This window comes from Castor canadensis, chromosome 19, assembly GCF_047511655.1.
Source record: "Castor canadensis chromosome 19, mCasCan1.hap1v2, whole genome shotgun sequence".
In the NCBI taxonomy this organism is placed as follows: Eukaryota; Metazoa; Chordata; class Mammalia; order Rodentia; family Castoridae; genus Castor; species Castor canadensis.
Genome location: NC_133404.1, coordinates 6,128,643 through 6,151,544, shown reverse-complemented (window position 1 = coordinate 6,151,544; position 22,902 = coordinate 6,128,643). Strand labels below are relative to the sequence as shown.

Genomic DNA, 22,902 nt, shown 5'->3' with positions numbered 1-22,902 from the left:
ACCTGGCGCTGTCACACCTGCCAACCTGTCCCATTCAGGAGGGTGCCTTGGGACAGCCAGCAGCTGAGCGCGACTGGCGGGGGGCCAGGACGCCTGCCAACAGCTGGCACTGCTGCCAGGCAGCCGCGTAATCATGTTAGCCAGCGGAAATTGGTCCAGGGAGTTTTTTCCCTTCGCCTCCCATTTTCTTCCTCTTCCCTTCCCCCTCGGAGCTGCAAGATTGATCTTTGCCTGAAACGGAGGAGGTAACTCGATGTAATGAACTCCACTGTCCCTGTTGCTGTTTGGAGCTTTTAAAAAATTTAACAGGGCTAGGGATGAAAAAAAAGAAAGCTGTCCTTGGGGCTGTCTGGGGGTGGCTCCTCCCCGCTTGGAAGCCCCCAGCCCTGCTCTGCTGCCCCTCTCCCACCTCTCCATCTGCCAGCTTCCCGCTCCCTTGGGAAGCCTTGGATGGAACAAAGGTTAAAAATATCCCCCTTTCTCTTGCAAGTTTTAAAAATAATTTTGGTGAGGTCAGGGCTGGGCCTACCAACTGCCCTGCTTCCCATGGCCCCCACCACCGTGGCTGCCCCCACTTCCCAGAGTCACCAGGCAGCCTAGAGGGTGACAGGTTGGCTCAGTCCACTTGTTCTCACATCATTTCAGAAGGGGAGCCGTGAGGCCAGCCCGCCCACAGAGGCACTGCCAGCGGTGGCTTCTGTTCCACCAAACAGCTCTTTAACACCAGTTTAATGACCCGAAGGGAGCCCAGCTGGACCCAGGCGCTACACGCACCTCGCTGGGGTCACCTCACCCTGAGAGCCCCTCCAGTTTGGCCTCCCGCATGCATTCACACAGTTGTGTGTTGAGCTACTCTGTGCCAGGCTTCGGGCTAGGAGCCAGGTCCACCAAACCCTCTACTGACCTTGAGGCCTTAAAGCCTGGCGGCAGAGGCAGTCATCAAACAGTGATCACATTTGGGGGCGGGGAGGACCCTGGGATGAGAGCTTTAAAGGAAAACGCCAGAGAGCAGTGAGAGTGATCAAGGAGGGCTTCCCTAAGGGGGTGTCTTTGGAGAAAGATCTGAAGGACAACTGGACTGAGGGGGTAGGGAGGGCTCAGGTGTTATGGGGAGGATCTGCTCTCAGGAGCATGTCACCCAACAGGGACCCCCTCCTCTGGTGATCTCTACTTACAAAGGGAGACCAGAGCCCCCAAAAAATGACTTATCTGGCATTCAAAGCCTCCCCTAGCCTCCTCTCTTCCTCCAAGACCCTTCAAGGTGCCCCCAGCTCTGGGTCCCTTTCCACTGTGCTCCTCCCCACCCTCACAGGGCCTTTGGTTGCTGTCACAGGGCCACCTCCCCACGGGGGGCATGCTGTATAGTCTCCGTGACTGGAGATTCACAAAGAGCCAGGAACCTGTGCCAAGGACAAAAAAGCCCCTGGGAAGCCACTCAGGAGGTCCTGACTCAGGTAGGTGACAGCTGGAAGCACCTGGAGGTAGGGCAGACACACATATGAATGAGAATTTGGATGGGGATTGAGTCCAGGAAAGAAGAGACAGAGATTCAGGGAGGACCCAAGGACATAGGTACCCCTAGACTTGGGCTCCCCAAGCTAAGGTCTAACCTGCAACCCTCAAGAAGTCAAGGTGGAGAGGGGGAAACTGAGGCTCAGGAGGCAGTTGCCTCCACTAGGCTATGCAGCCAGACAACAGTGACAGTGGCCTTCCCACCTTTAGCAGTAACTGTCCTCCCAAGTCCCTTTCCTGTGCTGGGCACCCTCAGCCTCCTCTACGCTCCAAAAACGGCTCACAGGTCACAAGTCAGCCACCATACCACACAACCAACCGATGGAGCCAGGAGCTGGAAGAGGAGCTGAGCCTGGGCAGGGAAGTCAGGGACGCTGGAAGTGGTTCTCCTAGGAGATGTCTGCTGGGTTAGGAAGGACTTCTCAGGCAGAGGGACGTCCCAACAAAGCCCCAGAAGTCCTCCCTCGGGGTTTGCTGCTTTGCCCTGTGGGCTTTGGGCCTGGCTGAGCTCCTGGGAACATGGGTCAGCTCATCCAAGCATGACACTTTAAGAGGTCAGCCTCTGTCCTATGCACATTTTAGCATCCTCAGAGGCTGTCTGGGAAGTTCCTGGGACCTCCCTGGCCAGTCTCTGTTTTCCATTCTGTACCTTTGGGCCCCGAGAACCAGCCCCACCTGGTCCCCTTGGATCAAGGGTGAAGTAGAGACTAAGGGCCCTGACATCCTTTACCTGAGGGTCTCAGCCTAGGCTCCAGTATCCCCAAGTCATCCTGGGAAACAGGGCCTGGCCACCCAGGAGAGGCTCTGTGGCCAGCCACTCTCCCTAGGGCCCATTGCTGCCAGAGAGAAACTAAATAGCCTGACCTTGTGGTTCTGCAGGCAAACAGCTTCCCACCTCAGCCTCCCAAGTGCTGCCCCCTGAGGCTGCAGGCTCTGTGGCTTCTGCGGGCATCAGGTGGGGCTGGAGGTACAGGAAGCTCATTGTAACCGGTCCTGTCCTGTTTCTGGGAGCTCAAAGCCTGGTCTGCACACAGCCTGAGATGGTTTGCCCAGAATGTCAAAACAAAGCACTTCCCAAAACTCAGCTCAAGCCAGAAGGGCGGGGGCTGAGAGGAAGCTGGGGTCAGATAAAGAGGAAAGAAGCTGACCCTGGCAGACTCAGAGAGGGGCTTGGCTGCCCCAGTGGGCAGGGCCCTGACACCAGGCGTGAGGTACTGGCCTCAGTTTCTGTAACCCAGGGGCTCCATGGCAGATTCAGCAGAGGGACTGGCTCTTCACCCAGCTGCTGGCAAGATGGGAGCCTGGGCAGACCAACTCGGCAGAGCCCCCCATGCCTAGCTCAGGGCTACCTGCTCCACCCAGGCTGCCCCCCCTGCCGCCCAGCAGCCCTGCTGTCATCACTCCTCTTCCTGAGCCTTGGGGAGGCAGAGACACAGCAGCTGCCACAGCAGTCACCATTAGTGGGCTGCCTGCCCTCCCACCAGCTCTGTGAGGTGGGCATCTCCAACCCCCTTTTACAGAGGGAAAACAGGTTTGGGATCAGGGTGACTCCCAAAGATGCACGCGGGGGAGGCAGATTCCAGGTCTGTGTGAATCCCAAGCTGTTATCTACTAGAGCCAGAGACGGACAATCCCCCGTCTGGGATACAGAAGATGAAATCCTCTTATTCAGCCCACAAGAGAGCAGAGGTCACAAGGCATGCAGGGGAATGAAACCCACAGAGCCACAGCTGCCCAAGGAGAGCAGGACACAAGGAAGGTTTTGCCTTTGGCGAGACTGGAGAAAAGGTCTCACCAAAAGGCAGAGAGAAACAGCTGGAAGCTAAAGGTTCTTGGGGGGCTGTGTGGGTCAGCCTTGACAGTGTCAACATGGGACCTCTCACAGCTGGCTCATGCCACAGGCTCCACAGTGCTCATGGGAAAGCCCGGGGCATTGCAGGGAGATGCAGGAAGCCCTCTGGGGGAGCACGAGCAGAGCCTCACTGCCAGCCTCACCTCCTAAGCAAGAGACAACCTTGTGGGACAAGTAAGCAAGTAGCTCTCTTGATGCTGGACCAGCCCCACCCCCATCCCTGCGGCCTTCTAAAGGAACAGGTGGGCCCCAAAAAGCCCCAGCCTAAAGGGAACTGGGGGACTGCTCCATCCTTTCGAGGAGAGTCTACCCTGGCACAGAGTGGGGGCATTTCCTCCTCTTGCCTCTAAGAATTTTACACGGTCAAATTACTGTTCAACACAAAACCAGAAGCAAAGCCATCAAGTCGGGCAGTTGGGGACTTCTTCTCACCTTAACAAGCAATAGGGTGGACAGGGGAACACAGGAGGGAGACTAAAGATTTCCTGTGACAGTGTTGGGGAAAGGGGTTGAAACAAAACGACTGCTCCTGAGGAGGGGCGCTTTGGAAGACAGTTGGGTGGATGTTGCAAGGGCTGGAGAGGGGTGCTGCTGGGAGCCCAATGAGGAACAGAAGGTGGGGACTTGATGGGCTCTAGCAGTGAGCACCAGGAGCTCTGGGAGCAGCTGGGTGGCCCTCCCCCTGTCGCTTACTAGGCCATGGAGCCAATCAGCAAGTGTGTCTTGAGCACCTACTGTGCCTGCACCTCTGGGTCCTCAGGGGGTCTACAGGTGAGTGAGACATTCAGGTCCTGCTCTCAAAGGGCCTCAGAAGAGAAGCTGTCATGGGCAGAGCCTGGCCCAGTGCTCCCCAGGGAGGCTTTGACACTGGGTGGACATCAGGTGCCTCCAGCAGACACTGGGACTGCCGGGAGCACAGGAAGGAGCAGAGCTTCAGAGCTAACTAAGCTGGCATTGGCCAGGGTTCTGAGCCTTCACACAAGCCAGTCCCCTAGCTATGGATCGGTCCCTTAGCTATGGGTCAGTCCCCTAGCTGGACAGAGGCTGGACAGCTCCTCTACAGCCTTTACCCTCAGCCACTGCACCACGGATTAGTCCCAAACCACTGCCACCCACCCCACCTGACTCCTAGTGAGTCTGGAGACCACCGCGGAGGCCCTCCCCACAGTGAGGCCTGCAGCCTCCTCTCAGGATTAGGAAGGACACCCACGTGCAGGGGGACCTGCGGTGAACAGAGCCCTGCGCCTCATCTCATACACAACTGAAGTGGAAACTGAGGCTCAAAAAGATGAAATGGCTTTTCCAAGATCACTTAGCTGCTCGGGGAAGAATTTGCTGTATTTCACCTGCCTCTAGTGGGGATGGATGAGGGAAGACTGTGTGAATGGAGGCCAGTATGAGCCACCTGGGAAGGGTGTAGAGCACCTGAGCTTGAAGGAACCAGAGATTATAGGAACTGAGGACGGCATCAGTCAGTCAGTCCATCAACACTCTGATCACTTCCTGGGCGCCCTCCAAAAGCACAGATGAGTGAGGAGATTTCACTTTGCTCCATGGAGCCCATCCATCCCCAACCCCAGTGCTGGAAGCAGTTACTCTTTTTTTTTGCCTGTCCAGTATCTGCCCAATTTCTGTAGGCCCACAGGCAGTACTGCCACCTCCTCCAAGAAGCCAGCCCAGATTTCCCTCACACCCTTCAGAAGACTCTGAATCTGTGGTCTGGCTGGGGACTGGAGCAGACTTTAAAGACAGAACTGCTCCCACCCACTGGGGTGCAGGGCAGGCAGGTGCGGGAGCACACATGCGTGGAAGGGGAGCCCTGCGTGGGGGATAACAGCCCCCCCACCACCACCGCAGGAGCTCCGGCAGCAGAGCTGGCAGTGAGGTTCACATGATAGATGGCACCATTCAGCAAGAAATAAATCCCGAGGCTCGTGTGCCAGGTGAGCTGGGGGGGTGCATCCATCTCAGGCATGCTTAATGAATGTGCTGGCCGAGGTCAACAGCAACACGCACATCTGCCTCCCACCCCTTCCAGGCCCTCCGGCTCCAGGGACCACCCCACTGCCCAGCGTAGCCCCTTTCCTAGGCTTTCTTAGACTCCAGGTTGGAGGGTGCTGAACGGGTTCAGTGAGAAGCTGGTGCAGACACCAAAACCTCAATGTACAGATGGCAAGACTGAGGCTCAGAGAGGGGCATAGACTTACCCAAAGCCACACAGGGAATCGCCAGAAAAGAGTGGACATGAAGCTGGCCCCCCAGGGCCTCTCCAATTCCCTCCTCCTTTAGCTCGGATGTCACCTCTAAAATTAGCTGGCCCCTGTCCCAGCACTCCTCCTGAAGGCCAATTCTAGACCCCTGCGTCTCTCTGCCCCTGTCCAGGCCTAGCATAGGGCCTCTTTCCCTCCCTCTCTACTCCCGTACCACTGCCAAGCCATGTGGACACCCAGGGCTCAGGAGCACTTCCGGCAGGACAGAGGGGGCCAGGGGACACAGCGAGTCATCAGGAGTGCAGGCAGGCCCTCGGGGCTGTGGGGAGGAGCAACAGTGCTCAGTTCAGCATATCCTGGGATGACCTCCAGGCCTCTCCACCCAGGTCCACTGCTCCCCTGGAAGCCCATTGATTGGGCACTGCCCAGTCACCACCTTGTGCCCGGCGGAGCAGGGGTCAGGGCTGGTACTGCCCACGTCCAGTGCCTGCCAACTCCCAGGCCGGCATTTATGGGGCTGAAGCCACCAGCGCAGGAACAAATCCCTCAATCAAATTAACGAGACACTGACCTGCCCGTGAGCAGAGCCAAGGGAGCCCTGGGGGAGGGGAGGGGATGGGGGCCAAGAGAGGAGGCTGCACACCACACAGAGCCTGGCAGGCCCCCACGCGTCTCCCTGCACTGTCTCCATGCCTGAAATGTCACCATTAAAGGGAAACATTGCCCCTTTGGGGTTCGGAAGCATTAAAGTCTCCTATTAAAGTGAGACTGTCCCAAAGACACGAACCCCCAGCCATTCCCCACCTCCACATCAGCACAGAAAGTGGGCAGGGGAGGTTGAAGGGGGACACTGGCACGCACTGAGTGGTGGGACAAGTGGCTGGCCGAAGGTCACACAGCCAGTGAAGTGGATTTGAAACGAGGTGCAGCCGGGCCGAGTCAAGCGCTCCTTCCATGGGGCCCCAGACATGGCTTCTGAGAGCCCTTTTCTGGTGGACTGGACCACTGGCGACCACCACTGGGGCTGTGTGGCCGCAGGGTGAGCTCTGCTGGCCCTGGGTGTAAAAACCAGGGCTGGGAACCCTCTTGGCTCCAGGCTCCAGGTTCTTCATGTTGTTCCCAAGAAAGTCATGCTTTCCACCCCACACCATCCTCTGAACAAGTGCCATCCCCTCCTCCTTCCCCAGGGCCACCAGTTTACCAAGTGAGCAAAGAAACTGTCTTTGGAGACAGGTAACCCAAATTCTAGTCATGACCCTGAACCCCTCCAGGCCTCTGTACATCTGTACAATGGGGAGAGCATTCACCTTGCAGCATCACTGAAGGACTGAGAAGCTCTGGGAGGAGCCCAGCACAGAACCTGGCTCACAGAACCCTCTGCCTGTGGCCCTGGCCAACACCTTCACCTGCACAGCTCAGCCCTCAGGAAGGTTCTGGAATGCTGAGGTGGCCTCCACCAGAGGAGGGCTCTCTGCACGATGAGACCAGGGGGTCGTGGGAACAAGAAACGCTAGAGAAAGACCACTGCCTGCTGTCCTGCCACCAGCCTTGCTCTGGGAAACAGGATAGCCCCCACCCGGCCCTAACCCACTTCCATGGGGAAGGGCAGGCTGAAAAGAGGTGTGAACCAGCCTCATCCACCTATTGGTGGACTCCAGTGCTGCTTTAAGGCCCGGCACCCCTGCACCACCCCATCACCAGGTCTTATAGCTCCCCAGAACTTGCCTCTGGCTCTCCCACCCTGGCCTCACAGCCCAGATGAGAACACAGAGCAGGCTCAGTGAGGGCTGCCAGCTCACCCAGTCTCCATGACCCAGAGGGACCCGAAGAACAGGGTTCTAACCCCTAACCTTGTCTCCCAGTGCTACATTTAGGACACACATATGTGGGCCAGGCCTGTGGTCCGGTCTTAGGAATGCATCCTCTTTGCCCACTCCTATGCCTGCCTGGAGCCCTGTACCACCTTCCAACTCACTCTCAGCCCAGACCTGCAGCCAGCATCAAATCCTGATAGAAGGAGCAGAACCCTAGCAGTCTATTGGCCAGCCCATTAGTCAGTCATCTTCTCTGTGCCAGGGATCCGAGGGCTCCCTGGGAGCCACTCTGCTGAGTGACTGAAACCCAGACAAGTGTCCAGGCTGGGGGTGGGTGAGAGTAATGTAATAGGGGCCCAGGACAAGCATTTGGGGGCAGGCCTCCCCCTCCAATGCAATCCTCCAACAGCCCTGGAGAGGGCTGTACCATGCCCACTTTCAGATGGACAAAATGAGTGACTCTGACGTCCAGGCCATGGCCTACCTTGGACTTGAAGCTGGTCTGCCTGCCTCTCTCCTTTGCTGCCCCCACCCCCATCCCAAGTACTAAGGAAATACAAGAGATGAGCTGCCCTGGAGACAGAGCCAGGGCCCAGTGTCCCTTGCAACAGCACTGGAAAGACCCTAGGTTGAGGGAAGGCCTGCTGCCTTCCTGTGTGGCAGCCTCCCTTTCCCTCTCTCTCCCACTCTCACTAGCAAATGAGTAAGAAGAACAGAATTACAGTTTGGCTACACAAGACACAGAATTAGCAGGATTAAATATAAATAGCTATTAAAAGTGCCTTATAATTAAATTCATTTTCTAGTTATTTGTTTTACACACACACCCGCCCACACGCGTGCACACATGCACAAGCTCCCGTCCCCAGCTCCACACAGGAGTGGGTGTCAGGGCCCCAGCTGCCACCCAGCCTCCTCCCTGCTGTCTCCTGCCTCTTCCTTGGAGTTCCGGTGTCTGACTCTCCCTGTCTCTCCCCCTCCCTGGCCCTGCTTCCGGTCCACCCCCCACAACCCTTTCCAGAATGAATGCCATGCCAACAATTACTGCCACTGCTATTTCTGTGTGCTGAGCCAGACGCTTGACACCCATCACCTCCTTTATTCTACCCAAAGATTTTTTTTTTTTTACTCAATAAGTATTTGGTTGAGTGCCAAGCACTTAATATACATGGTATCATTTAATTCGCACAATGACGCTCATTCCTCCATTAAACAAGTATTAATTGAGCACTTACTGTATGCCAAGGTTTTGTAAAGTGTGAAAACCTTCCGTCAACAAGACCCGAATCTCTGCCCTTCCCACCCTGCAGGAAGACGCCCAGACTCAGAGACAGGGCCAATCCAAGGGACAGACAGTCACTTGAGTTGGGCGGGGAGAAGGTTAAGCAAGCCAGGGGAAGCCTGGAGGGGTACACTTGCTGACTGTGGGCTCCTTAAGAGCCAGAGTGCGTCCACCACTCTGGGTCCAGTACAGGGTGTGGCCTATCACTTGTGACTGTCAGCCTTTGCCAACCTGAGCCAGGTGGATCCAGGGAGAGTTTCTGCCCTCAAGAGGCTCCTTCTCCTCCTTGGGCCTCAACTTCCTTTTCTATAAAAGGGGAGTAAATCTGACTCCATCCACCTCAAGTTAGGGAGTCAACACTTGTAGAGTGCTTTCGACTGTGCCTGGCACAGAGGACGCGTGTCGACATTATTACCACTATGTTTTGGCTTGGTTTTTGGTTTGGATTTGGGATCTGTGGAGCTTTGGAGGTCAGTTTTGCTTTTGCAAGGGCCTCACTATACAGCCCAGGATGGACTTGAACTTACTGGGTAGCCCAGGCTGGCCTCAAACTCTCAATCCTGCCTCAGCCTGGGATTACAGACATGCACCACCACACCTAGCTATTATTACCATTACTCCAACTACGGTCCATCTCCCCTGCAGAGTAGCCATCACAGATGTGAGCAAACCTGAGCGCTGTGTGCCACAGAGATGGGAAAGGTGACAAGGCTGGTAATAGTCAGAGTGCCCTGGAAGGAGCACAGCAATAGGCTGTGGGGGAGATAAAGAGAGAGTGTACTCACAGCTAGTCCCTGGAGGGCATTCTGTAGGAAAGACAGGTGCTTCGGGCTTCCTTCTTGGCCTCCTGTCCTCTATTCACCCCACCTTCGTGAGAGAAGACCCCACCCCAGAGCCTGCACGGAGCGGGTGGTGTGCTTTATTTATTTATTTTTGGTGGTGGCACTAGAGTTTGAACTCAGGGCCTCACACTTGCTAGGCAGGCGCCATACCACCTGAGCCATGCCACCAGCCCCCTTTTATTTGTGTTGGGGTATCTTCAAGATAGGGTCCCACAGACTATTTGCCCAGGCTGGCTTCGAACTATGATCTTCCTAATCTCTCCTTCCTGAGTAGCTAGGATTACAAGCGTGAGCCACCGGTGCCCTGCAAGGGGAGGGGGCATGTGTCACTCCACAGGCAGAGATGGGGAGAAGATCTGCCCCTTCTACAGGGGTCACGTGGCTGGACAGTAGGTGTTGTGTCCAAGATGAATAAACAAGACCTGAGCCGATACCCAGGTGAGGAAGGGGTCCCCAGAGGTGACCATGAGGCCACCAGAACACTCTAAATTCCATTGTGTGCCAAGAACCCAGCTCTATCATGTCACTCAAGCCAGACAGCCACCCTCTTGGGGCCAGTGTGACCAAGCTTCATTCTTCAAAGGAGGTGACTTATAACTGAGAGGTCAGCTGTCTTGCCTAAGGTTACAAGGCCTGCAAGTGGCAGGGCTCGGTGCTGAACACACATCTATGTGATTGCAAGGCTGGGGACAGAAAGCTAAGGAGATCACATCCCTGGAAAGTGCCAGCCGTGGGAGGCACCCTCCCTGCCTGCTCCAGCTCTTCTTGTCCCCTACTGTCACCCTCAAGGCAAGTTACCCACACCGCTGGCTCCCCACAGAGTCCCACCACTCAGCCATGCCAGAAACCCAACAGTAAAGACTTGTTGGGTAAAAGTAGCCAGCTGAGCTAATTAGCAGTGGTTCCATCCTTTCCTACACGAGGTCATTACTGAATTACGCAAAGTCACGTGCAGCCCCCTGGTGTCTGTCAAAGCAAAGCTAATCAATGGGCAGCAAGAGGTCTGCCCTGGCCGGGCCTCCCCACAGGACATGGGGGCTCCGTCCCATCTCTTTGACAAGTGCCCGGGATGAGAAAGGAGCCTGGGTTGGGTGAGAAAGATCACAGGTACAGCGAAAGGCAGAAAGACCATAGACAACCAGGGCCAGACGAAATCATAGACCCCAAGTAAGGGAGGGAGGGAGGGGGGATGAGGGTGGGAGTCTGGTCCAAGCTAGGCTGCTGCACTGGAGACCAGAGTGGTGTCATGTACCAGTCAGCCATGTCCACAGGGCAGGGAACAGCCCCTTGGCAGACCCACATCTGCCAGCTGCCCTCAGCCCACGATGGCTTCTTGCCATCACCCACACAGCTGGCCTCATTCCAGCCTCCTATTTGGTGACCAGGCTACTGCTCCCTCCAGGAGCACTCCAGGCTGCCACTCCAGGCTGGGTGCCATCTCCTCTGAGGGCCCTTCCTGACTCTCTGTCTGGCAGGAACTGCTCTGTAGCTCCAGTACTTCTCAGAGGCACCCCAAAACCAAGCCCACAGTCCTGCAGTGTGAACCATGCCCAGCTCCCCCACTGGGGCTGTGGTAGGTGTTGCTTTGTGGGTCCCATGTGATGAAAAGAACAGAAAGCTGACGTCTCCATCTCTTCTGCATCCCTGAGCCAGGTACAGACATAGGCACCCAGTAGGTTGCTTGCTGACTCAATGCTAGCAAGTCCTAAGGCTTTGGGGTGCTGCCAGGGGATTCACAGAGCCGCAAGGTGTGTCCTTGGACATCACTGGCTTTCTCTTGCCTTAGTGTCCCTGTGTGTGCAAGCAGCGCTTGGGTCAGAATGACCTCGGAGGGCTGCGTCCAGCCGGAAAGAGCTGCCACTCAGGTTGAGCCAGGCGCTGTTCATGGTGCTGAATCAGGGTGGCCCTCCCCAGCTGCTGGGCACAAAAGATGAAGGCAGCCATGGAGACAGAGGACTGGGCTGGGTGGGGGGAGCAGCTCAGGGAGACAATTTATTTGGCGCGCTGGACTGCCAGAGACTATTGGCATGGAGACCACTCACTCGGTCTGGCAGTAGTAGTTCAGCCTCAGCCATTAGGGAACTAATGGTTAATTAGGGAACAGTCCAGCCAAGGACCCAGAGCCACAGTGAGAACAAGGTCTGAAGGAGGAGGGACTCATGTGCTCACGTGCATACACAGACACACCCACCATGTTTGTGGAAACAACGTATGGCCAAGCCTCCAAGGCGTCAAGCTTGCCAACCCAGAGGGGGCGTCCTCATGCTTGTGCTCCCACACACCTGCGGAGGCACAGGGCACCCCTTATGGATCCACTTAATGGGGAAATTGAGGCCCTTTTCCTGGGCCTTTCTCCCCTCCAGTGTGTGAGAAACCACTGTCCAATCCCCTCCTCCTTCAAACGGTGCCAGGTGCCTGTCTTCATGAGAGATGAGAGAAAGAGAGCACTTGCTATGGAAAAGCAGGCAACAGGCCCAGAGCCGGCACAGAGAGTGAGAGAGGGAGGGAGACAGGAGAGGAGGGAAGGGGGGAGGAGAGGAAGGAAGGGGGGAGGAGTGGAGGGAAGGGGGGAGGAGTGGAGGGAAGGGGGGAGGAGAGGAGGGAAGGGGGGAGGAGTGGAGGGAAGGGGGGAGGAGTGGAGGGAAGGGGGGAGGAAGGGAGGGAGGAAAGAAGGGAGAGGGGAAAAGTGGGGAAGAAAGGAAGGAAGGGAGGGAGGGAGGGAGGAGAGGACAAAGAGAGGGAAGAGAGATGGGAGGAAGAGAGTGATGAGGAAGGAGGGGAAGGAAGGAAGGAGAGGAAGGGGAGGGAAGAAGGAGAGGACAAAGGGAGGGAGGAGGGATGGGAGGAAGAGAGTGAAGAAGAAAGGAAGGAAGGAGGGGAAGGAAGAAAGGAAGGAGGGGAAGGAAGATTCCACTGCTTTTGGCAGGGCCCTATGCTTGCCCAGACTCCGTCTGCTTCTGAATAATTTCTCTAGCAAAAAACTCAATAATTATGGGTAATAACAATCACTCTGATTTACATGTATCGAGTACCTTGCAGTCCAAGATCTCCAAGTGCTTCTCCAACATTAATCAATTCATTAGGCAGTCCCGCCTTCCCAGGATAAGGTGACAGGGCACTTGGCCCAGCACAGCACAGCTGTTTGTGAGATGTGCAGTAGGTGACAGTCCCACCACGGGTCTACATTGGGTGTTGGAGCCCCAAGAAGGAAGAGTCTGCAGGGGAGCCTCTGGCTGCCTCCTCAGAAGACACAGTGGCCCCCCTGCTCCCCACAGAACAATTACCCTGCCTTTCCGTGCCCTGGCCAGACTGAGGCAGTCAGGAAGGGGAAAGACAGCCTCGCCCAGCTCTGTCCCCAGCCACTGGGGACCTTGAGAAAATCACAAGTATCGAAGAACCTCAGTTTCTTCACCACTAAAATGGAGCCTCGATGTCTCCAGCTCCCAAAGTGGATTCAAGGCTCAAGCACTCAGGTGGGCGGGAAGCCAGCAGACCTGTCTAGGGCTATGCACGAGAGATGTATGGTGTCTCTTCCAGCTGGGCCTGGAAGAAAGGGGGCCAGGCCTCACATAGACACACAAATTCTCCCTGAGGTCAGGCCTCTTCTTATAGAACCAGATTTGGGCACAGCCAGGTTCTTACTCAGTCCCCTTCAAGAGCAGGGAGAGACCCCACACTGCAAGGGTTCTCCATCCTGCCCCTAATGCCCAAACCTGGCTGGCCCACACTGGCTGGGGGAAGGAGACAGAGGCCCCAGGTTCTGACAGAGAGGGAGGAAGGTGCCTCAGAAGGCCAGGCTCAGGACCTCATTCAGAAGAGGAACTTAGAGCAGCAGAAAAACCAAGGTCATCTCTTCCAGGCCCTTTCAGTAAAGATGGGGAGACTGAGGCACACAGAGGGAGAAGCAGGGTTTTGAAGTCAGACCCAGAATCCAGTCTGTGGGGGGGGCACCATTTACTTGTGTCACCACCTCCCTGAGCCTCCATGTCAGTGCAAAGTGGCAGGCGCAGTGCCACCTAAACGGTCGGAGGTGAACAAATGGAGCTGTTGTCACTATGTCGTACACACTTTCTATTAAACACTTTCCCAAAGGTCACATGGGAAATGCCCTAGTAGTTTCATTTCCCAAATATTTACTGAGCATCTGTTATGCACCCAGTGTTCTGCAGTCACCTTCCCAGCTCCTTTGCACGGTTGGGACCCTCTGTGTCTGCTGCCTGCCCTCCTTCTCAACCCCTCCAACACTCCTCCCTCCTTCCTGGTGCCACCCACTTGCCCTTGCTGGCTCCTCCTCTTCCACTGCCCTCCTCTCTTCACTCTATACAACTAAGTTCCTTTTCAATCTTCCATGGCCTGACCCAGCCCTGCCTCTTCCAGGAAGCCTTCTCTGGTGGCTCCAACGTGGCTTGACATTTAATGGCTCCCTACTTCTTCCTCCTGATCCCTAGCTGGGACTAGGGTCTCCTCTATGGCTAGGAACAGGACTCCTCCCCATCCTGTATGGCCAGTATGGCTGCAAAGGCCTGCTGGGATGATCTGGACCCATCTAGGGCAGGGCCAAGGAGATGAAGCCTCCGCTACAAGGAATACACAGAAGGGCCAGGGAGGTCCCCAGGCTAGACTCTGCCCACCCCCTGCCACACACAGCCCACATCATTCCCCAAAGGGTCCTTATCTCTACATCCCTCCTTATGTGACAGCAGCAAAACAATCATTCATGTGTGGCAACACTTTACACTTCCTGATCCACAGTCTCATAGCGAACACAGGGCCCACAGACACGGTGACACCCACACTCACAAATAAGGCATACCCACACGATGACGCAGACATAAATTCTCACAGACATATTTATGACAAAATGCACAGTGACACACTTGTGGTCACATGCATCACCCAGCTCCACAATACAGACACCAACACCCAGTGACAACCACACACACACACACCAGCACACAAAATAACATCAACATACACTCACACACAACATCAAGGGAAGGCCGAGCCGGAGCTGGGGGCCCAGGGTCAGCACTCCTGACTGGCGAGGAAGTGAAAATGTGGCTGATCCCTCCATCTGAGCATCTCACTGTCCGGCTTTCCAGTTGTCACAGTTGGAAGAGCCTTTTGTCAACGCGCTCACCTGAGGACATGCCCTTTGCTACCCTACTACACCAAACACATGCCCTGAGGGCTACATGCCCGATACCTCCACGTGTGCACACCCACAGTACACTAACGTGCACTGCCGCACGCACACCCAGCCATGCTCACCAGCCTGCAGTGCAGGTCTCCCTGTCCATACAGACTCCAGCCCCATGGCCTGTGGACAAGGGGAGGAGCCGTGGGAAATGAAGCCCAACCCTGGAAAGGCACCCACAGTCCTCGGGCAAGGCAAGATGCTGGGGACCCCTGCACACCGCCATCCCTGATTTAAAAGTCACATTCTCCAAGAGGACTCCCAGTCCCTCGGGAACCATTCGTGGTCTGATGTTTGAGACTATGTCTTTGAGAAGGCTCTACGTGGGCAGTCTTCCTAAGGGGCCCAGACTCTGGTCTGACAAAATAGGATGTCCAGGTCCCCAAAACAAGAGTGGCTAGGGTCAGCTGATCAGGTACTGCCATGGGTGGCATCCCATGGGTGCGAGATCCAGTCAGCAAGCGCAGGTTTGGGGTGAAAGGGGAAGCATCAGCTATGGAGGCTGAGTGTCCACAGGCCATATGGGGATGACTTTCCATCTTTGTGCCTTAGTTTCCCCCCTCAGTCAGAAGACCTAGACAAGACCCTTTGATTTAAAAACCAAGTAGGTGTTAAGTTCTCACAGACTGTTGTTTTTGCAGAATTCTATTCCCTCCATGGAGCCTGAGTGACAGAGATGTCACCTCAGGTCCAGGAGGACAAGAGACAGGGTATTGAGACAGGGTAAAGAGAGCCAGCAAGGCACAGAGGAGGGTGCTCTGAGACAGAGAGCAGACTGAAGAGAAAGCAACAGCCCAAGCCAAGCCTGGCTGGAGCTCCCCAAGCTGGGGCTCAGCCCCACCACTCAGCAGGGGCCCCAGACACCCCAGGGCTGTAAGGAGCCCAACTTCTGACTCGTTAGCCGGGACCTGCTCATTAATCACCACTGGCCGCCTCTCCCTGCCTTGGTTGTGTCAGGCCATAATAATATATGAAGAATATTCATTTATTCACCAACTTCCCACTCAGGAGAAGATATATGACACTGTAGGAAAGGATTTATCCTGACACCCAGCTTTCAGCAAAGTGGGGCTAATTTAAACATTTAAGTCAATGGCTTGCCCTTCCTCCTCCCCTCTCAATTTTTTTTTTAATGGTGAGAAGGTGAAAAATGACAGGAAGACTGAAAATGAACCAGTCCACATGGTTTGAGGTTGGAGACAAAGGAGAGGAAGAGGTGGTCCCCTCTGGCTTCTCCCCTACTCACCCCTCACCCCCAGCCCTGGCTCTCAAGCAAAACCAATGGAAAAAGCAGGAAGTGAACAGGATCAGATCAGAGTGAGTACTGCTCTGCCGATGGCTGGCTGTGCACCCCACGCAGGCTGCACCCCATCTCTGGGCCTCCATGTCCTTGCCTACAAAGGGTCTAGCTAACTAGATGACTTCCAAAGCTGGCTCTTTTGATCTTTCCTAGGTGCCTCCTGCCATCTACCTGCTCTGATAGGAGACCAGCCATTCTGCAACAGAGGCAGCTGAACCTTGGGGACTTTGAAGTAGTCATGGTGTGCTTCCTGGAGAAGGTGAGGCTTGAGTGTGGTCCAGGGTCACAGCGTTCTCTAAGAACTCAGCCTCTGGAGTTCAATGGCTGGGCTGCTTCCCCATTTACTCTGTGAACCTGGCAACCTGTTTTTTCCTCTTGTGCCTCAATTTCCTCACCTGAGAAATGATTGTATGAGACGTCCATGGAGTCTCAGGAAAATGAAATGGGCCAACATCCACAAAAAGCCCCTGGGACTGCATTTGGCACAGAGAAGGAACTCGGGCAATGTAAGTGTCACCATCACAAGGGAGAAGCCCAGAGGACAGAGGGAAAACCTTGGGGTGAGGCTGTCCTGGCCCAAATCTCCCCCGCACTTATCCCCTCTTCAGCCTATACCTGTCTGAGGTAAGCTCTGCTCTGCTCCGCCCACAGGGAGCCACCAGGCCCCCTGACCAAGGCAGTGAACTTCTTCTCTGCTCCAGGCCACGCAAACTACCCACCATCCAGGAAGAAGAGGTAAAGCCAGAATCTTCTCTGGATACCTGCAAAACCCTGATGGCAGGGCCAGTGAGGGAGGGGCAGGCACCCAGAGGGCAGGTACATGGCCTGTGTGATTACAAGCAAAGGCACACAAACTACCTTCCGTTCAGCTTCCCTTCCTTCCCTGGCCTCTGGCCTGAGGTCACCAGCTCCCAGGAGCCCCTGGGCCTGAGAATGGATAGTACAAAGGAGAAGTATAGACTAGAAGGACGCTGTCCAGGCCAAAGGCTGCAGGGCAGCTGGAAGGGAGAACAGGTCTCTGCAAGGCCTGCTAACCCCCAGACTGCCAGAGCCAACTTGCCCAGGTAGGCCTGGGGACAGACAGCCATGGTCAAATTACTCACAGAGACTCAGTTTCCTCACCTGAAAAAAAAAAAATGGAACCCAGCTGGGCACTGATGGCTAGGGCTTATAATCCTAGATATTTGGGAGGTTGAGATTAAGAGGACTGCAGTTCCAGCCCAGCGCAGGCAGAAAGTTCATGAGACCCCATCTCAATGGAAAAAAGCTGTGCATGGTGGTGCACGTCTGTCATCCCAGCGACAGTGGGAAGTGTAAAATACTTTGAGGTCTAGGCTGGCCTGGGCTAAAAGCAAGACGTTATCCCAAAATAACCAGAGCAAAAAGGACTGGGGGGGTGGCTTAAGTGGTAGAGCATCTGCTTAGCAAGTGCGATGCCCTGAGTAACTCAAAAAGAAAAAAAAAAAATGGACCCATTCCATCAACCTTACCATGTCACTGTGAAGTGTGAAGAGTAAGGGAGTCACATACTGAAGTGCCAAGTACAGTGTCTGACGTGCAGTTCGTGCTCAGAAGTGTCCCCTTTGCCTCAATGCCCATCCCCTAACTTCCGGAGTTGTAGAGCAAGCTGAAAGAAGCATTCATTTCTTGCCCAGCCAGGAACAGGCATCCACGCTACACGTGACAAACTGGAATGGTGACTAAGGAGAAAGACACCTATTCTGAGGAGGCGTGTGCCATTTTGGAAATCTTGTCCTATTAAAACACGTCAATTGGTGACATAGTCGTTTTAATAAAAGAGTTCCTGCATTATTTTCAAAGTCACAACTGGACAAACATGCTCTTTGGCCCTCTCCCCTGGCCACAGCCATGGAAAGCCAGGACGTCATTTTCACCTGGCTCCAGCCAGTGACCATCCTGGAGGAAGACATGACCCAGAAAGCAACTGTGACATCTCAGAGGGCTCCCTTCCCCCACTGCGAGTGGGCCAGGGTGACAATTCAAAAGAGACAGCTTCTTTTTCCTCCTTAAAAGGGAGTGTGGCGGTGACTCACGCCTGCCTTCCGCAGCACCCCTGTTTCTGGTTGTCGCTCAAGCACACCTCCATGGGGAGGGTAAGGAACATTTGACAGCCCAGGCTGGGTGCAGAGGGTCACTGAGGATGGGGGGGAGGCACCAGGGCTTCTGGAGTGAGCCCAACCTTTGAGGGTATCCAAGGCCCAGGCCAGGCCCGGCCCTTCTGGGCCTCAGTGCCTGTGTACAAAAGCAGGGTTTGGAGCAGACATGCATTCCCAACTGAGCAGCAGAATGCTTCACTTGGCCTGCTTGACAGATCAGACTCAGTTGCCAACTTTTGCAAATCATGTAGGAATTCTGGATTTCTGACTTCTCTTGGGAAAATCTGATCTGGCATGCATTTCCACTCTGGGGGGAGAGGCAGACATTTGGATCAGGACAGCCTCTAATGATCCCCGGGCTCTGCCTTCCCTACAGTCCTCCCAGCCCACTCTGCTCATTCTCCCCCACCCAACCCCTGAGGCGTTTTGAGTTTGAGGCCTCCAGGCCACAGGCTCACTGTGAGTGGCCTCCAGTTCTTTTGGGTTTTTTGGCCTCTAGTTCTGAGGTTCTAAATTTCTAAATCTGCAATGAGCATTCTGTGTCCTGCTGGGGCTGGGGACCTAGGACCCAGGAAGAGGAAGAAGTAAGTACATTCTGGAGAAGGAACAGGGGTGGGGTTACAGGGTTGACAGTGAGGTCCACATTGGAAACAAAACCAGGAACACGGGGCCAGAAGGATTTTGCAAAAGGTTTTATTTTATTGTTATTATTAACAAGCATTCATTTTTAAATCCTTGTCGTTCTATTAAATCAGAAGTTCACTCCAGTGCACCGGGTGGGGGGGGAGGGGGAGGGTACCCAACACCCATCTGTGAGGGTCAAGGCCACCACAGCCCAGTCACCAAGAACGTGAGCACCAGAGCCAAGGCTATCCCAGCAGTCTCGCTAATGCACAGAGGCTGATGGATGCGCTCTGTTTTCTTACCTGGGAACATGGTGACTGGTTTAAGGGCTAAGGTGTAATTGTGCAAATACACGGAACGGGTTGAGGGTTTCTTCCACCACAGTTGTGCTTGTGCAAGTTAAGATGTCCAGACTAGAAAGGCCGTTAATCTGGTCAAGTCACACACAGCACAGTTCAGGTAAATCATCTCCCGCTGTAATTAAATGCCTGACAATTGTAGATAGAAGGGCACCCAGCAGTTTCCCATCAGGAACATGGAAGGGAGGCCCGTCCTGGGGTGCCTGGCCCAAGATTCCCCCAAAGGGAGGGGTGTCACACACTGCTCGGGCCCCCAGAGCCTCCAGCCCTGCCCATGGCCTCTCTGGCCTCATTTTCTCCATCCGTGAGGTGGGCTGGAGTGACAGAGTGAGGTCTGGCTTCCAGCAGTGCTCAGGGAGATGGAAGGCTCCCACTGCCGTTCCCGAGGACAGGCCTGCAGGCCATCGAGACCCAGTCCTGGGCCGCCATGCTCTTGCTCCTGACCCTGCCCCCCTCTGGTGCCACGTTCCCATCTGTGAAATGGGCTTCATGCCCTCTTGGGTCTTTCAAGTCCTAGAACCTGATGACTGGGCCCTGAATCCACCCTGGCAGGTTAGGCTGCAGCCAGAGCAGCCTGAGGCTTCCTGGTACCATGCAGAGGAAGAGGACAAGCAGAGCGTTGCAGTAGCCCTGGGCAGCCCCTTCAGACGAAGGAACAGCCGGCTGATGCAGGGGACAGTGGTATGACGGCCAGTCTTTTAGCACACTGGCTATGGTGGTCAGGCCCTGACAGAGGGACATGGTACACCAAACACATCTTATGCTCAAAGGCCAAGGGTACGATACAGAGCCTCAGCGCTCCACAGGAGCAAGACTTGGGCAAGCCTCCTCCAGGAAGCCCGCGCTGACCACCTGGGTCAAGAGAGGCCCAGAATCAATTCCCGACCAGGCCAGGAGAGTGCACGTGGAGTAAGTGAGGTCCTGAGAGGCTCTGAGCAGAGTCCATGCTCTCTGAGGTGTCTCCCAGACTCCTTGCCTCAAGGTCAAGAGATGAGGATTAGAAGCTGGAGAAAGACCAGAAAGGGACTGTACTTTAGTGTAGCTATCCAGCAGAAAAGGCTTCATTTACCAGGTCTCCACCCAAGCAGCAGCCTCCACCCAAACTCCCAGTCTCTTACCTATCTCTCAGTATCTATCAGGCACCTTTCACCCTTTTGTTTTTTTTTCAGTTCTGGGGTTTCAACAGGCTTGCAAGGCAAGTGCTCTACTGCTTGAGCCACACCTCCAGCCCTTTTTGCTTTGCTTATTTTTTGAGATAGGGTCTCACTTTTTGCCCAGGCCCACCTGGACCATGATCTACCTATTTTTAAGCCTCCCACCATTGCTGGGATGACAGGCATGCACCACCACACCCAGCTTTTTGCCACCGAGATGGGGTTTCGCAAACCCCAGACTGACCTGGAACTGATATCCTCCCGATCTCAGCCTCCCACATAGAGACTGGGATGACAAGCACACACCACTATGCCCAGCTACTGGTTGAGATTGGGGTCTTGTGAACTCCTGCCTGGGCTGGCCTCAAAACACAATCCTCCCAATCTCAGCTTCCCAAGTAGCTAGATTACAGAGGTGAGCCGCTGACAGCCAGCTACCTCTCCACTTTTCACACTCAGCACACACTCCACTCCTTTATAAGCCTCCCTGACCTGCCACCCCAAAGGACACACTACTTCCTCTTGAGCCCATCCTCGCCAGCCATGCTGCACCCCACATCTCTGTCTGTCCCAGGGGCCTCCCCAGCAGTGTGGCCTCCCATGGCAGTCTGCCGCAGGGCTTGGCGTCCTGTCACCCAGCACCAGCTCCAGGCGGCACTGAGCACCTAGTAGGTACTTCACAGATGTCTGAGGAATGAATGGAGACCCATTCTGGGAGAGCCACCGAGAACAGGAGGTGCCCGGCCCGCCCTCGCTGGCTGCTGGAAGCTGCAGAATTAGGCACAAGTTATAATTAAGACGGGATGTTTGAAGAGAAACATAATTCCCGTTTCCGTGGGATCCACGGGCACAACAGTAATTAACGTCTCATTAACATTTGCCTAATTAAGCAGTTTATGAAAGTGTGTGGATTTGCATACCGCCACGCCAGGCTCTCTCTCAGACTTCAAAATTAACTCCTCAGGCCCACGAGGGCCTGAAAGTAGAAGACCAGCCTGGCCTGGAGAGGAGGAGGGACAGGTGACTGATCAGCAGAGGCTGGGGACAGAGAGGCCCTCACACACCCAGGACCTAGCACCTCCCCCAGCCCTACCTCTAAGACCCACTTTCTCCCCCTAACTCACTGGGTCACGGTCAGTTTCTCAAAAACAACCTTTTACAAGGAAATAAGGAGCACTGATCCCACCCCACCACCTCCTGACTTTCCCCACCCCTCACTCATGGCCCCAAGTGTGCCTCTGTGCAGCCCACTCCTCTGCCCAGCTCGGGGTGCTGCCCTTCTCCCACTGCCCTGCTGGGACAGGTCTTCTACCTGAGATCCCTTTGTAGTTTCAGGAGCCCTGATCACTACCTCCTACCCAGCCTGGAATGGCTCCCACTTTACCCAGGAGACAGACTCAGAGAGGTCCCGAGCTCGCCCACAATCACAGCCACAGCGGGGCCAGGCAGAGCCAGGGCTCTGGGAGCAGTCCCACGCCCCAAAGCCCTTCCCATTTCCCCAGCAGCAAGATTTTGGAGGCACAAACACTTCTCTGAGCAACAGCAGCACAGACGCCCAGGCTGCCTCTCCTCACCTTCCCCTGGACACTAATTAACCAGCCTCCCCAGAGCCTGGAAACTCCCAGCCCAGCCACCGCTGCTGGAGTTGAGCTTGAATCAAAGTCACCTATGATGTCCCCTAGGGGAGACCTTGGTTCTCCAAGGGAGAACAAAGAAAGGGCCCTCTGGATGGTATGAAGGATCAAGCTGGGGGTTTGCCTCTAAAGTGCTCTGAAACTTTGCCCACCCCGTGCACCTCGGTTATGCATTAATGAGTAACTCTTCCCGTCTCCCTCTGTGTTCCTGTCTGCCATTTGTGCACCTGGGCTGCCTGTCATCCCTCTGCCCACTCCAAGGGCAAATCAGGACAACCTGTCTCTGAGAAAAGAACCTTTAAAATGCTCACTCCCAACAAGCTATCGAGAGTGTACGCCATAAAGGTGAGAAATTTAACTTTGCGACAATTTAAACCCTCTATTCAACAAAAGCCATCACAAAGGAAAAGACAAGCCACTGAGAGACTAGAAGAAGATACTGCAGCACACAGAGCTGACCAAAAAATACATACATATCTGTTTCCAGGCTATATAAAGAACTCTGCAAATCAATAATAAAAAGACGAATCACTCACATTTTCTAAAAGGCAAGGAAGAACAGGCAATTGTCAGATGAGGAGAACTGAAGGGCCAATGAACACATGACAAGGCTTGTCAAAGTTTCACAGAGCTCTGAGAAATGCCAAGTGCAAAGTAAGAGTGAAGGCTGGGCACGGTGGCTCACGCCTGTAATCCTAGCTACTCGGGAGGCAAAGATCAGGAGGATGGAGGTTCAAAGCCAGCCAGGGGCTGAGACCCCTATCTCAAAAATACCCAAGAAATAACAGGGTTGGTGGAGTGGCTCAAGTGGTAGACCACCCTGCCTAGCAAACATGAGGCCCTCAGTTCAAACCCCAGTACCGCCAAAAAAATTACTTATTAATTTACTGGACACCTAAAAAGTTAAAGAGTGCCAAGTGTTGGAGCAACAGGGCCTTCACGCACTGCTGGTGAAGTGAAAGCCATCGAAGCATCTGGAGAAACTTCAAGCTTCTATTGAAAAGC

At 54.8% G+C, this 22,902-nt stretch overlaps 1 protein-coding gene across 18 annotated transcripts in view; it reads right to left on the bottom strand.

Moving 5' to 3' along the window:
* Lingo1 (leucine rich repeat and Ig domain containing 1) overlaps nucleotides 1-22,902 on the bottom strand; it is a 188,637-nt gene that overhangs the window by 116,663 nt on the left and 49,072 nt on the right. For 2 of the 18 annotated variants that reach the window (XR_012444049.1, XR_012444045.1), the window contains one exon: nucleotides 15,976-20,135. The exons of 14 other annotated variants lie outside the window; for them this stretch is intronic. The gene's annotated coding sequence lies outside the window, so the exon portion shown is untranslated. Of the gene's footprint in view, nucleotides 1-15,975; nucleotides 20,136-22,902 lie in introns of those variants that run through there. 2 more of the 18 variants (XR_012444048.1, XR_012444046.1) reach the window with 1 other exon arrangement.